This window comes from Parus major, chromosome 2, assembly GCF_001522545.3.
Source record: "Parus major isolate Abel chromosome 2, Parus_major1.1, whole genome shotgun sequence".
NCBI lineage: Eukaryota > Metazoa > Chordata > Aves > Passeriformes > Paridae > Parus > Parus major.
Window position 1 is genome coordinate 136,299,049 of NC_031769.1, and position 12,170 is coordinate 136,311,218.

A 12,170-nucleotide genomic window follows, 5' to 3' on the forward strand; every position below is an offset into this window, starting at 1 on the left:
GCTGAGGGAGGTCACCTTGCTGGAGCTACCTTTGTGTTACAGAGCATTCAGTAAATCTGGTAACCTATGGAACAAGAGGAGCATTTGCACCTTTGGGGGCCTTGTGCAGGATGAAGATGTAATCAGCCATTAAACATTTATAACTAGTATTTATAAGCCATTAAAAGGATAGGAAACCCTGCATTGCTGTTCTACTCCTTTACACTTATTATCCTGTGAAATCTCAATGGATTTGGATTGGGAATATTTGCTTGTTAACTTTACATTTATCACAGGCACGACATAGGTAATCCTAATTCCAATGGCGATCTGGCCCACAGAGCCCCCACACTGCATTACCTGTCAGCTGCTTTTTGAAAGCAGTTCAGCCTGTATGCCCATGGCTAACCAGATGGACAGCTGGTCAGTGGGTTATCCAAAAAAGGCAATGGACAGTGTCTATTAAAGTAGGTTTAGCACCACTCTGTCCAGAGTCATACATCACACACAAAGCTCCCTGTAGTTGGAAACACAGGCAGAATAAATTCATGACTTTCTGGCAGAGACTATGTAGACATTCTGGTGTTTCCACCCTCCTCTTCCCCTTGGTAAGCAATGTATTATCCTCATTGGAAATTTAAGGTATACTGAGACACATATCCTCGATACCCTTGTGGATGAAGAGGCAAAGTTTTAACATGCTCCTGAAAAGTGTGCTGAGGAGCATTTAGAAAGTAAATAAGAACTCAAATATCCTTCTTGGACTTGAAAAGTACTTATTTTTTCTACATATTTCAAAACCCAGTGCTCTAAATCCATAGAGGTGTGTAGTACTTGCACAGAATGAGAGATGCTTGGCTCTTAGACACAGGACAGGTCATATAATCAAAATTATCCTTTGTATACTTCTAGTCTAATGAAAGTTTGGTATTAAAGGAGTCTAGAAATTAAATTCCCTATGTAATTTAACCAAGCTTTGGTATTCTTCTGAGAATTTAATGTTCTACTACATTTGACCTCATTAAATATTAGATATCTGCCTGAATACCACTTGCCACATTCTGACACCAAATCTTCACAGTACCCTCCCTGCACTGTTTGGTAGCAAGAAGGGACCCAGATGAAATGACAGCCTTAGAGTGTTTGTTGCTACCCTAGAAGCTTCTGGACAGTCATTTACAGTGCCACTACAATTATTTCATAATGCTAACACAGCTATGAATTTTATATGAAATTGCATTTAAATTAAAATAATTCTCTTTCTGTTCAGCTCTCATGTAAGAAGTACCTGAGCCTCTTGATTCAATCACCTCACTATGTCAGATTGCCTAGAGCTCATGATCAAACTGCTCTAATTCCCTTTTTTAAAGGTCATGTAAACATGTGCGTTTAGTGAATTAGATGCAAATTCAATTCCCTATTCACAAAGCTTCCTGGTTAAGTTCCATACCTATTCCTCAATTGCAAGTTGCATCTGACAGCAGAATATTGACTTTTGAACTGTGGTCAAAGACATGATTAAACAAAGAAATAACTGCCCCCTGCAATGTAGAGAATACAGATAAATGGAAGTGAAGCTGTATTTTTTCTAAATGGTCCTTATGTAGATCAACTAACTCACTTTTTAACATGGCTTTTCCCTGATTTTTTTGGGTTTTATTTTGTACTGTGTTTTTAAAGGGGTGGCATGTGCTGAAGAACAATATATAGATATCCAGGTACCCATGGATGGGTTTTATTGAAGATGTTACTGTAATTAAGGACTGCTTGAGTGTCCTTCCTAACAAGCTGTGCTAAAATAAAAAAAAAAAAATAAAAAAAGGAAATAGTGAATGCCAGTTTTAAGTCATCTCCATTAAAGACTGAATGAAACACTGAACAGCTCCCCATGTCAATAATAGTAACAGAGCAAATATTTTTGATTCTGGTGTTTCAGATCACCTATATAAAATAAATAATAATAAATACCATAAATATTTAAATAATAGTTTCAGTGCTGATTTTCATAACTCTGAAAAAAAAAGTTATTACATTTATGGTCTTGTTGTTAGATCTTTCCATATAAGTAGTGACTAATTATCTGTATAAAGTTATTCTGACCCTTATTACCATAGGTCTGTGCAGAATAGTACCTTATCTCTGGCTGGGGATGATGGTGGCAAAAAAATCAGCAGAATGTCAGCTTTCCCCAGACATCTACTTGTAGTATCCTGGAAATATCTGGTCTGAAATAATCCTGAAATTATTGTTTAGAACTTTTCTTCTGTGCCAGACTCAAAATCTAAGGATGGCAAGACCCAGAAATTCACCAGGTTTGAATAACAGATTTAGTAGACAATGAAATCTCAACTTCTGTGTTTGCCTCTAGGTTTTTAACCTCCAGGTTGCACATTTTCAAGAGTTTTCAAAGACCAGGAGAAAAAAAAAACATCTTTCAAGAATGTGAAAATCTCAGATGAAAACACACACACAAACAAGCAAACAAACTACAAAGCAACAAGTCACCCACATCTGTTGTCATGCTTGGTAAACCACGAGGCACAAGAAAAGCTGTGGGATTGTCTAGGGCAGACAGTTATCCAGAGAACTTTGATGCTTACCACAGGCAGTGATTTTTCCAGGTGCATCTCCCTACAGACAAACCCTGCTGTGGGAACACAGCTCTTGTTAGGCCTCAAGACATCTCCAACTGCATGGAGTTACAGCACTGCTAGAAAGGAAAAGAGAGGTTTCTTGGTGCAGTGTGTTTTTCTGAGTGCCTTGAGAGGTTGTAACAATGAGGAAAAGGTAGAGAGCAAAACATTTCTAGGGGGCTGATAAAGAACCAGCATTATGTAAACTCATCATTCCTAGCTATGTTGTGGGCTCAGTGTGAGATGAAACAGCACTCCCACCCTTAGGTCAGACCTAGAGCTGAGTTTTAGCTGCTTATCTGCCTTGAGGTCCCACTGGGGTCTTGATACTTACACTTCTTCCTTTCAGAAATAAAAGAATGGCAATATTGGCCAGAAGATTTCTTAAAAAAATAAAACTAAATAGTAACTGGAATAAAAGATTAAAGGGAATTAAACCTAACAATTAGTGCATCTGAATATGATGAATAGTGCATCTTCTGCTAAAATCAAATATTTCAAAGCTTCTTCTTACCTGAAAAGTTAAAAAAAAATTAATCAAGAAGGTCTCTGGACCACTGGAGTTAATTTTCTTTACCAGTCTTGGGAAGGAAAGGATATGCCAAAGAATTGCTGACTAGCCAAAGGAATAGTAGCATTTAAAGAAAATGGCCCAGGAAATGATATATCAGTTATTCTGATTCTAATCTTAGGGAAAAAAAAATAAATAGAAAGCTGGACAAAGTCAGCATTATATCAGGAGGGAATTATGTGTTAAAAATAAAGCTATATCATTCAACATAGTTTCAGAGAAAGTAGTTCTTGTCAAATTATCTCCTTTAGGGTTTTCTTTTATAAGATTATAGGTCTGGTTGACAAAGGTAGCTGTGTAACAGTCTAATCAAATTTCACTGATGCATTTGACATACTACACATGACATTTTGTTTTAAAATCCTGCATTATATGTAATTAATAGAGCATAGATTAAATTATTTAAAAGCCACTTGACTGATAGCACTCAAAATGTGTGCATTAATGGAAAGGCATAAATTATCTGGGCCATTACTAATAAGACACTGCAAGATCTCGGTCCTAAGCCATTTTAACCCTTATTTGAAAATAATCTGAATTCTGGGCACAGTATGTAGGGGCAAAACGTTGATGCTGTGAAAAGCAATCAGGAGTCAGCTGTTAGAATGCACTGAATCTCCTGGATAGGTGGCTTGAATTCAGCAGAAGTTTGAGCACATTGAAATGCTGTGAACAGGGAGCAAAAGCATGTTGCAGAGTGGAGCCCAGGGAAAAGAGCCTGCCCATCTTTGGAAGCATGAAAAACTCATCCAAAATGGATGCAGAGGAGAAATCTAATCTTTGACATTAGGTAAATCTTTTATGGAGAGTCAAGGTGGTGCCAGAGTAAGCCCTGGAGAAGTGAGTGAAGAGGAATAGAGCTGAGGAGATTATTTGTATCCTGTAGGGAGGTTTGAGGGGCTAGAGCAGCTGTGGGGAGAGGAAGTTAGACAGGGGGAAGTGAGATGGGAAGTGGGCACTCCTGAAATGTGGCTCCTGGTGTTGGCCCACTCCTTTTCATGACCCTCAAGTCCATTTCCCGTCCTGTAAGTGTCTGATCATGGCTTCTCACATCCAACACCCTTCCCATGGCCACACAGCTCCTCACCCTGCAGCAGCTGGAACAGACTAGAAGGCTGACAGCCACCACTGGACCATCAGCTTTCTCTTCTCTAAGGACCCCATAGGAGAAACAAATAAAATGGGTCCTGTGGGTAGAGATTAAAAGGTACTAGTGGTCCTTTCTGGCTTCAGAATCTATGAATCATCCCTTACTGCCTGGGTGGGCTTCCCTCCTTGGTTAAAGGTCTACCAGGGAAAAATAGAGCTGATTTTTAATCTTTTAGCAAACCTCAAATGGCCTTGTAGGTCTGAAAATCTCAGTCTGGTTAATTTTGTGTTTCTTTCCCTGTTCAAATGGTATTTGGTGTTTCCCAGAGAAAAGGACTGGAATCAGTAAAAGGACATAGGAGCATGTTTCAAACGTGCATGCAATAATAATTTTTTTATACTTATTTACAATGGCCAGTATCTCTGTGCTTAAGCTCCCCACAACATTGAAAGTAATAGTATCACATATTTCACTTTGGTAGTACATACACAGAAATTGGAACAATACAGAGAAGATTAGCATGGCTCCTTGGCAAGGATGACATGCAGATACATGAAAAGTGGCAAAATTTTTTTGAGCCAACAATATGCACAGCAGGACTAGAAAAGTGATTGTCCTTCTGTACTGGGCAGTGATGAGGCCACACCTTGAGTCCTGTGTCCAGTTTTGGGCCAGTCACCATAAGGAAGACATGGAGAAGTTGGAACAAGACCAGAAAGAACAACGGAGCTGGGGAAGGGTCTGGAGCAGAAGTTCAATGAGGATTGGCTGAGGGAGCTGGGAGTGTTTGGCCTGGAGAAAAGGAGGCTCAGGGGAGACCTTATCACTCTCCACAACCCCTGAAAGGTGGCTGTTGCCAGGTGGGGATCAGTTTTTCTTCCAGGCAGCCACTGAAAGGACAAAAGGACATGGCCTCAAGCTGCACCAGAGAAGTTTCAGGCTGGACATCAGGAAGAATGTCCTCATTGCACAGGCTTGCCCTTCAGTGCAGGCACCCTGAGGTGGTGGTGTCACCATCCCTGGAAGTGGTCAGGGAAAGGCTTGATGTGGCACTAAGTGCTGTGGTGTGATTGACAAGGTGGTGATGGGTCAAAGGTGGGATTGATGACCTTGGAGGTCTTTTCCAACCTTAATTATTCTATGATTTTATGTTCTACTTAGTTTACGACTCTATATATCAGAAAGAATTTCAGGTTAGTATATTCTTTTTAAACATTAAAGTATTTCTCCAACAGCTTATACTGAAAAAACCTACCCCAGAAGACTTTACTGGAGTTTAATTTAGTGCATAGATCAATTAGTTAATTGCTCCATGCTAAAACAAATCCTCAGCACTGTAGTTTTCAAAAGCTGAACTTTACATATTTTTATTAAGAACCAGTACCATTATAATTGGCCAAATTAAGCCAAAATCCTTTGTGCAAGGGGGCATAATGTTTGGATTTAAAAAAATCCATGTGAGACTTGAATTTGTTGGTTATAGCCCAATACTAATTGAAATTAGACAAAATCCAACAGACCTTTGATAATTACATCAAAAGTTTGCATTCATTTGATGTGGATTGTCTATATTTCATTGTTAGTCTCTTAAAAGATTATTTATGTACAAAGAGTTAGAAAAGAGTATTAATATTTAAAAAGTGTAACTATAAGGGCAAACACTGATTCAGCATATGATTTAATTTAATAAATGTTTGCTTTATTCTGCTCAAAACCATGACTTGTGACATTATTTTTTGCATAAAGAGTGATCTACAAAGATTCTTAGTAAAATATGCTTCTAGTGGAACAAGAAGTTTAGCTTGTTTACTAGGGACTGGATTCAACAGCATTTGCTTAACAAGCTGGGCATTAAGGAACCACATCAGTCATATTTTCATTCCAAATTTGCCACTGGTTTACTGAGCAAAGTTCCTCAGAGGAAAAAATCTGATTTCATAAAAGATCACACACACCAGCCCTAAAAATCTGAGATGCTGTACTGAAAGTTGTCTGGAAATTCGGCATATTTTATGCAACTAACAGCACTTTCCTCACAGCTGAGTACATGGAAGGCACAGCAGTATTATAAGAGGGAGAGATTACCAAAGACGTCTAGACATGGAGAAAGTATGTCCTCAGTTAGAACACTCTGGTATTTACTTTTCCTTTCTACAGAGAGATATATGGTACTTCATGATTTCAGTATGCAAAGCAGCAAGGTTTCTGAGCAGTTCAGCAAAAATCCTCAGTTGACTGCAGGCTGGGAAAAATAAAAAAGAAAGGATCTGAATGAAAATCATCTTTGAGAGAAAAATAGGAAGCAGAGTGCAGCTACCTTTCATTCTATCATGCAGATGGTGTTTATTGCATTTTAAAGCTACCCACACTTAAAAAAAAACAACTCAACAAAACTAACCCCCAAACCACTCCAATATTATAAGGTTCCAATTATTTAGGAAGTATTTAAATGGCAGCTGGCTGTGTACACAACAGAGAAACTTTGTCTCAAACATTCTTATTCTTCTACCCTGCTCTCATGAGACCCACCTGGAGTACCTGGGCTCCCACAAAGGAAGGACATGGGCTTGCTGGACCAAGTCCAGAGGAGGCCACAAAGACAATCACAGGGCTGGAGCTCGGCCTATGATGGTGGGATGTGAGATTTGGGGTTGCTCAGCCTGGATAAGAGAGGGCTCTAGGGAGACCTTGCAGCAGATTTCCAACACCTAAAGGGGCTACAGGAGAGCTGGAGAGGGGCTTTTGTCAAGGATGTGTAGTGACAAGGGGGAAAGGATGGCTTTAAACTTAATGAGTGTTGGTTTAGATTGGACATAAAGAAGAAATCTCTGCAAGGGTGGTGAGACACTGGACAAGGTTACCCAGAGAAGCTTTGAATGCCCCATCCCTGGAAGTGTTCAGACCCTAGGATGGGGCTCTGAGGAACCTGGCCTAGTGAAATGTGTCCCTGCCCATGGTGGGAACTAAATGATCCTTAAAGTTCCTTCCAACACAAACCATTCTATGATTTTATTATATATAGATAACAATGGATTTTTATGTAATTTTGGGCTTGGGATTCCAGTTTTTCTTTCTTACATATTTGAATCTCTTCCTATATTCAGTTATTTTATTTATTTTTAATGGTACTCATTTAATATTATTCCACAGATGTGAAGTAGCATATGAGTTTTGCTGGTCTTCTTTGAGGTCTAATGATGCCATTGAGAGACATTGACTGAAAGACACACTGGCACCTTGTTTTTGCATAAGAAATTATCATTAAAAATTCTTAGTTTAATTAGGTAATACATTTAGCTTGCTGCCTGATCATTTATCATTTGTAACAGCTCAGTTCAACTTATGGCTCCCATCAGTTCTGCTTGCGGTTATGTGTGTTAAACCCACACACAAAAGGAGTATCTCAGGAGTATCCTGTGAATTAGGTAGTAAGAAATGCAAAATTGATGACTGGCCATCCTTGCAAAATATGATATATTCAGCCAAGCAACACCAAAAAGCTCTGTGTGTTTTCTGCTTTGCAAACTCTTGTCCATCCAAGCTAGCCCAGCTGCAAGAACCAGTCTGGCTGTAGAAGCTTCAGGTAGCTCTGAGCTTTACTTTGAAGAATGAATCCCCTTGTGCTGCTGCAGAATTGCTCCTGGTGCCTGAACTGCTCAAGTATTTCTGCAGTATACACTTACCCACAGTAAACATACCCACAGTGTCAAAGACTGCAGTAGAACCTGTCTTGGTTTTACTTGGGCAACCATTGTTTTGTTTTTGATCCCACAGTGTTTTTGTTTTGATCACACACCTTGAACTTCTGCAATGAATAGGGGAAGAGGTCTATAAAAAGTTGTTTATAGCACAGCTCCATTCAATATACCATCCTGTCTGAGTCTCAGGCTCAGGCCTTGTTATGAGTGAGGTTAGGGGCACTGGTGAGGGAAAAAATTATTGAATGTATACAGGTAATTAGAGCCTGCATCATTGCTTACACAAAGGGCTGGTGGAGGCAATGCAGGCTAATGTTCTTTTAATGTGTTACCTTCAAATGTAGTGCCTTGGAGGGTTATGTGTGTCTATATAAATAAAGCAAAAGCCAGAAATGCCAAAGGATAAATGGACAATACTGAACTCCTTAAGACGGCAAAGCAGTGTAGTTTGTTTTCATGATCTGTGATCCCCAGGAGCCACAGCAGATTTCATCAGGGGAAACCTACCAGAGAAGTCCTCCTGGCTGCAGATTACAAGATCTCTAAGGAGCTCTCCAGAAGTAGAGAAGGGTTATTAACAAAAGATTACTTCCAGGCTGTGACAAATTTCTTGGCACAAGCTAAAGGTGACTTTTCAGATGTTTACAACTAGTTTGATAAGATTTTCAGAAGGATATCACCTCTTCAACACTGAGGCTAAGCTTTGCTCAACCTTCAGGCTCTTGAGACAGACTTTGAATGTGCCAAAACTTAAAAAAGTAGCTGGTAGTTTACCCTTTAATAATCAGCATAACAATATAACCTGTTAATCATACTCCCAATGATGGCTGAAGGTTTCCAGGAAAAAAACTTCATGTGCATACCAGATATCTGAAATTAATAACTCTACCTTAAAAGCTACAAAACTGGGTGGAAGCAAGTACCTCATAATTAGAATGGTTTTGGTCCAACACAGGAAAATAATCTTATTGGAAAGTCAGTTTAGTGAAACTGTATTTTTTCTTAGAATAAATCAACAACTATGATGACAGTCTACTCAGGAAAATGTCAGATCTCAGGATATTTAACTAATCAGTATATCTCTTTGAAAGAAAGAGAAAAATTTAATTCCCTCTCCTTCAAGTGAGCCATAGATATACAAGTCTGACATTTTCTCTGGGTAAAGTTTTGTGTAGAGGGGTTTGTAATTATGTTTTTAAATCAAAATTTCACTTCAATGTGTAAAGGAATATTTAAAGGGCAATTTTAAATAATCAGGAAGATCAGTGCCTAGCCTCCTGAACTGGAAAGCATTTAAAAACTAATTACTGACAATTCTGCTCATGCAAGTTCATGTAACTCACTTGTTTATTGCTACACAAAAGAGAATTAATGAACAACATAGGTGGAAAATTCAATTCACAATAAAATAAAAATGAGGGAAGGTATTAATGTTTCCCTCAACTATGTATATTTATCTTGGACATTAGTGTGATTTCCATTTGTGCATGATAAAAATATCAGCATTAGAATTCTAAGGGTTAATGTTAACATGGCTTCCCTTTTTACATGCACAAATAACAGAACAGTTTTGCAGACTATATTATTTGATAACAAACATACGTTTAACTATCAGATTAACAGGTACATTAATGTATGTAGATGTTGACATATCCACATTTGCACCCATAATTACTTGCAGATGTGGACTATGGGCATGAAAATGGCCATATTTTAGATACTATTTTCAAGTCTACAGCATATTTTATTCCATAGTGATTCTGGCATAAGATTTTAAAAAATATTCAGGTTGTAGTTAGGTTTGTGTCCCTAAATCAGGAAGGTGTTTTTTGAAATTTCACCTTGAAAGCACACTTGGATTTGTCACTTTTCAAATGTACACAATAATTCCATCTGCCTTTTCAAATTAACACATCTCAGCCTTTGACTTTTTTATCTACAGGAAGGTTATTATGAGATGTTTCTTCCTGCACTTAAAGGTTTTTCTCTATTACTTTGCCCCCCTTGGAGCTCTTCAACTCCTCTCTCTAATCACTGAGGGTTCTTCATGGTGCTCTGCTTACATGCAAAGCAAGAACAAGCAAACAAAAGCTGTTTGGGTACATCATCATATTTCTTACAAATTGGTGAGAAATAGTTTATTTCACTACACTATGAAACCCAGAAATCAGGAGAGAAGCAGGAAGGTAAAAATCCGCCGAATTCTGTCCTATAAACTTGGATCGAAGAGAAGGTCCGTGGTAGAGAAGAAAACAGAGTAATAATGGTGACAGTGCTTGCAACTGCTGCAATGCTTTCACAATGGTACTGAACCATACTAAACACCCAGACAATGGTGATTTCATGGCCTCATGGAATGAGCAAAGAGACATTCTGCAGTTAGAAAAGAATCTGCTGCATAAAATGGTAGTCCATTGTGTTTCAAACAGTTCTCTGACTCTTAGAGAGTCATTATAATAATTTCTGACTGAGAGTTGAGGTGCCCAAAAGCCTCCATCATGCCTCTGAAAACAGGCCAGCTTTCACTCTGGTGTTCCCTTTACCAGAAGCATCATCAGACATCTCAGGAGCCTCTCGGCAAAGCTGGCAGTGGCTGCCTGTGGCCATTGGATAAGGCGAGTTCCATGTACAGCTGTAAAGCCTCAGATGCCAGATGAAAGAAACCAATATTGAATGATAACTCCTAAATGTCTCAGACTATCTACCATAATTTTTGTCCTTTATCCTCTCATCCCTTCTGCCTACCTTATGACAACAAACCTAAATGGGTTTGACCTGCACCTAATCAGCCACCAAACGATAGAATGTGTCAGAGCCACATGGGCCACTAACTCAGAAAATTGTTTTCCTAAAGGTGCCACAGGAGTTAGATTTGAAGGACACTGATATCATTGTTGATATCCTTCCTTCCTGTCATCACTGCATGGAAATGGCTGGCAGCCTAATCTCCTTTTGTAATATAGTGTAAAGTTAGGGGCAATTTTCACTAAAAGTGAATATGAGGAACCCTGGGGTAATGCCAATGCTTATTTGGAAAAACACAGCCTCACATCATAAGACTTTCTTTTATTCTTCAGACTGACAAGGTGCTAGGAGTGTTGCAGAAGAGACACATCAAGGAATTTGTCTCTGGTTTTTACATGCCAATCAAAGTTAGGATAACATCCCCAATAGCAGATGAATTTCCATGCTGCTATACTTTGATTAGGGTCAGAATTGAAGAAGGAAACCTTTTTGGAAAGACAGTGGTCTAAGACAATGGTCTAAAGCCAAACAGACCCTGAAAATAGCCTCACACAGTTACTGAAACCTTTTCTCCTTTGCACAGGTGGCAGTTGACATTCCTTATGCCCCATTCAGTACAACAAATAGAAGGAAGAGAGGCATGAAAAGCCGAAAGTTAAAACCAAAATGCTTTAGCACTGAGAGATTCTTCCAGTAAAGGGAACACCAGAGTGAAAGCTGGCCTGTTTTCAGAGGCATGATGGAGGCTTTTGGGCACCTCAACTCTCAGTCAGAAATTATTATAATGACTCTCTAAGAGTCAGAGAACTGTTTGAAACACAATGGACTACCATTTTATGCAGCAGATTCTTTTCTAACTGCAGAATTTCTCTTTGCTCATTCCATGAGGCCATGAAATCACCATTGTCTGGGTGTTTAGTATGGTTCAGTACCATTGTGAAAGCATTGCAGCAGTTGCAAGCACTGTCACCATTATTACTCTGTTTTCTTCTCTACCATGAGAATAACAGCAAGAGAAAACAAAGTGCAAATGTTAGATGTTAGTCATATTGCTCAGCACACTATTGAAGATGTTGAGATATTATGGTGAAAAGTGTAGTAAAAGAATTCATCTACAGAAAGGGTGGACTTGTCTGTGGAATTCTGGTGTTTCTACATTCAACCTTCTCAACATGCAATGCACTTGCGCCTTCCACCACTGCAATTAGTTATTTCATTAGTGTGTTATGAGACTAACAAATGCTTCTACATTCTTTTGTGTTCCTCAGAGAGGGAGGATTTTGAGCTACACCCATTAGTGATGAAACCAAGTGTTGTAGAGATAAAAATATCACAGAACAGCAATTCCAAATGGAACATAGATACTGAAGGAGACTCAATCTTTAAAACAAGAAAGAAAAAAGAAATTTGGAGTGTTAACTTACAGTGTGGAAGCTAAAGATATAAAAGAGTGC

At 38.8% G+C, this 12,170-nt stretch overlaps 1 non-coding gene across 1 annotated transcript; it reads left to right on the forward strand.

Annotated features, from left to right (window-relative positions):
• The first annotated feature begins 4,737 nt into the window (after nt 1-4,737).
• Nucleotides 4,738-4,845, forward strand: LOC117244000. The gene has a single exon (XR_004496281.1). It is a non-coding gene; the product is annotated as a U6 spliceosomal RNA (small nuclear RNA).
• Nucleotides 4,846-12,170: the final 7,325 nt, after the last annotated feature.